The 4,319-nt window shown below is 44.9% G+C and overlaps 1 non-coding gene across 1 annotated transcript; it reads left to right on the plus strand.

Annotated features, from left to right (window-relative positions):
• Window positions 1–3,175: 3,175 nt before the first annotated feature.
• LOC144505705 (U2 spliceosomal RNA) lies at window positions 3,176–3,374 on the plus strand. The gene has a single exon (XR_013499848.1). It is a non-coding gene; the product is annotated as a U2 spliceosomal RNA (small nuclear RNA).
• Window positions 3,375–4,319: the final 945 nt, after the last annotated feature.

Consider the following 4,319-nt stretch of genomic DNA (forward strand, 5'->3'; position numbering starts at 1 on the left):
TGTGCATCGCTGCCACCCACAAGGTTTCTACGGCTACCGCACTGTTCCTGGTAGATCTCTACCTCAGCTCAATCTATTACAACAATGGTTTGTATGGTTATAGTGTCTGTAATATAGTAACACATCCCAAGGAGCTGAATTGGAGTAGTATCGTTTGATACCGAGTCACATAAGGAAATGTTAGGGCTCAGTCAAAGAGGAGCATCTTAAAGGAATGGAGTGAGATAAAGAGGCAGAGAGATTGAGGGAGGGATTTAGGAGCTTAGGGCCTAGGCAATGGAAGCCATGTCAGCCAATGGTGGAGTGATTAAAATGGGGCAGTTGCAAGAACAAAACTACTCTCCAGAAAAGGAAATGCCGGTATTTTAGCTGGAATCTACAGAAGCCTCTTCTAGAAGGTAAAGTGGAGGGCAGCAGTAAGAGAGGTCAACCTGTCATCTCAATGAGAGACATCACAGAGCGGTTGCAGATGAGCTGATGATTGATGGTGGCAGAAGACAGAGAAGCATGACATCCTATGGCAGCAGATCTCCTGGTAGGTGTAGGCCGCATGGTGGCACAGTGGTTAGCACTGCTGCCTCACAGCGCCAGGGATCCAGGTTTGATTCCCGGTTTGGGTCACTGTCTGTGGGGAGTTTGCACATTCTCCCCGTGTCTGTGTGGGTTTCCTCTGGGTGCTCCGGTTTCCTCCCACACTCCAAAGATGTACGGGTTCGGTTGATCGTCCATGGTAAATTGCCCCTTAGTGTCAGGGAGAATAGCAGGATAAATGCGTTGGGTTATGGGGATAGGGCCTGGGTGGGAATGTGGTAGGTGCAGACTCGATGGGCTGAATGGCCTCCTTCTGCACTGTAGGATTCTGTGATTATATCAAGCAGCAGCTGCTCTAGGCAGCCAGAAAGCTTGGAGGATTGGAGGCGGAAGGAGATCACAGCGACAGGCGTGCAAGGCCATGGAGGGATTTGAAGACAAGGATGAGATTTTAAACTTGAGGTACTGTTTAACCAGAAGTCAATATAGGTCAGTGAGCACAGATCTGAAAGATGAATGGCACTAGATTTAAGTAGCATTTAGGTAGCAGAGTTTTGGATGAGTTGAATTATGATGGGAAGAGCCAGGAGAGCATTTAAAAAGGCAATTATTAGAGGCAATAATGGGAAAAATAGAATTTGCCATTTGGAGATTGAACAATCTGAAATTCGGGAGGGAAGCACCTAATAAGTGAATCCAAAAACCTATAGATGAGTTTCAGTTCTAGTTTAAATAGAGTAGACATGAGGGTTGGAAGAATGGAGATGCTTTATATGTAGTTCAAAAATATCAGCACAACATTAAAGATGCTCAATATTATGGACCACCTGCCCACAAGCAGAGGGTAGATTGTTAGGATAATTAAGTTCAATTATCAGAGGCTGATGGCCTTTTGGCTAAGATGCAAATGAGATCAAGCCTTCGGGGCGGAGATGTCTGCCTACTCCAATCAGCTTGGCTCATGTAGATCAGGCCCAAGACAGGGTAAAGGGTCGCATACCCTGTCTTGTCAGCTTGGATCGGAAATGTCTCAACTTGTTGAGACTCTGAATTGGACTTGATTTGATTGAATTGGAAAAGTATATTAAAAAAATACCTTTAGTTGGTAGTGGCTTCTCGGCCTTTTGGCTAAGATCAAGTGTGGTCTGGTGATGCTGCACTTGGTTGAGGTCATTGGGTTGCATTTAAGCTTCATTTTCATATGAAGCAATTTTCAAAAGCGGCATCTCGGCCTTTTGGCTAAGATGCAAATGAGATCAAGCCTTGGAGGCAAAGATGTCTGCCTACTCCAATCAGCTTGGCTCATGTAGATCAGGCCCCAGACAGGGTAAAGGGTTGCAAACCCTGTCTTGTCAGCTTGGATCGGAAATGTCTCAACTTGTTGAGACTCTAAATTGGACTTGATTTGATTGAATTGGAAAAGTATAAAAAAAAACCTTTACTTGGTAGTGTTTGTAGGGAAGCGATGTACAAATCTCCAGAGAACGGAGGGAAAAACGTTCCCAACGCCGCCCTCATCCTGATGGCCACCTTTGTGTGCGGCTGCACCAAGCTGTGTGTAGATCCTCGGTACAGTAACAGCAAGTGCCACTACTTTTTGAGGTTCTACCTGTCCCAAGTGTTGCGGAGGATAGGTCTGGCCACACTGCTGCAGAACGCTCCAAGTAGTTGGACCGTACCGCAGCACCTGTCCTTTGTGGAGAAATTTTTCCGCAAACACATCTTTGACCACATGGCGATTAAGCAGTGGTCAGCACGTAATGTCCTTGAGGCCCTGAGAGAAAAGGAGATGGTGGATCCTGTCGGATGGTTCCCTGAACGGACTGTCAATGTCATCTGGCAGAATGCCTCATCACCAGAACTCACAAACAAGTACCAAGACCTGGCTTGGCTGGTGGTGAGAAGGGCACTCCCTGTCAGATCCTTTATGCACGCTCGAGGTCTCATCGTCACCGCACGCTGCCCTCGAAGCGGCTGCGGGGGTGATGAGACGGTCGCACACCTCCTTGTGGAATGTGCCTTTGCAAAGAAGGTCTGGAGTGAGATGCAGTGGTATTTGTCGAGGTTCATCCCGAGCAGCTCGGTGACACAGGACTCTGTGCTCTACGGGCTGTTTCCAGGGACGCACACCAAGGCAAATACTAACTGCTGCTGGAGGGTCATCAACTCGGTGAAGGACGCACTTTGGTCCGCCCGAAACTTGCTGATCTTCCAGTTGAAAGATTTGTCCTCGACCGAGTGTTGCAGACTGGCACATTCCAAGATCCAGGACTACGTGCTCAGGGACGCTTTCAAGCTTAGGGCAGCTGCCACAAAGGCACAATGGGGAAAGGCCACAATGTAAAGCCTTTCAACCGAGGCAGACTGAGGGCCTGGTAACTGCAGAATACCCTCGGCCTGCGTAACTGTGCGCCAAACTGAAAAATAACAGCACACAGTAAAATCTGATGTATGTATATAGTTTTAAGTTTTGAAATGTAATGAATGTAATGTCGTGTAAATAAGGATCGTATAGTACTGTAAAAATGACTTTTTTTTGCATTGTTTGTCATTATTGTATATGTTGTTTTGCAATGGTGTATTTGAGAGTTTTTTTTGTGAATAAAGTATATTTTTGAAATTAAAAAAACCTTTAGTTGGTAGTATCACTTCTCGGCCTTTTGGCTAAGATCAAGTGTAGTATTGACATGCTGTGCTTGGTTGAAGTCATTAGGTTACATTTTAGCTTCATTTGAAGCAATTTTTAAAAGCGGCATCTCGGCCTTTTGGCTAATATGCAAATGAGATCAAGCCTTGGAGGAGGAGCTATGCCTACTCCAATCAGCTTGGATCATGTAGATCAAGCCCAAGACAGGAGGTGAGAGCCCTGTCTTGTCAGCTTGGATCGGGAATGTCTCAACTTGTTGAGACTCTGAATTGGACTTGATTGGATTGAATTGGAATAAAAACAAAAAATACCTTTAGTTGGTCGAGATAGAGAGCGAGATCAGGGCCAGAATTCTCCAGCCATTCACGGCAGTGGGATTTTCTGGTCCCGTTATAATGAACAGAAATTTGGCTGAGCGCCAAATTCTCTATCCTCGCTTGCAGCAGCAGCAGGACGTTAACGGCCAGAGAATTCCAACCCGGCAGTCTTCTACAGCACAAATGGGCTTGAAACATAAAAACAAAAAATGCTGGATTTTATTTCAGATTTCCAGCATCCGCAGTATCTAACTTTTCCCTTGGTCTGAAAAATAGCCTTTTGACTCAGAAAGAAGAAGTGGGAAGAAATGTCTAGTCAGAAGGAATAAATGAGGAAAAGTTTTATTTTGCCGAGGAAAAACTGCTTTCTCCGACTTATTTCTCTATGTTTAAACTGTTAAATCTATAGCATATACCACGTCGATGATCTAATACTGGTGATGGACATATTAAAAACATGGCAAATTCCTGCTAAAAATTAGATTAAAAACTTAGTGGGCAGAATGATCTGAAGTGATTAGATTGTGGGGAGATGTAGCTGTAGAGGAGGGGGAAAAAAATGAATATAAAAGGCAAAAGATCATGTGTAATAAAAACAGGGTGCAATGGGTAGAGAGGCAGGGTGAAGGTTAGAGGATGAGAGTGGCCTGGAGATATATCATTGTCACCAAACATTAGTAAACACGAGTTTGCAGCTTTGACTTAAAGAAGTTCAAAAACCTGCTCTCTGATGCTCACATGAATCTTTACACAATGACATTTTAAAAGTTGTTGGGGCAGATGGGAGCGGGGGGCAAGGGTCAAATGCACACAAGAACAGGTGG

This window comes from Mustelus asterias, chromosome 16 (assembly GCF_964213995.1).
Source record: "Mustelus asterias chromosome 16, sMusAst1.hap1.1, whole genome shotgun sequence".
NCBI classification, from domain to species: domain Eukaryota; kingdom Metazoa; phylum Chordata; class Chondrichthyes; order Carcharhiniformes; family Triakidae; genus Mustelus; species Mustelus asterias.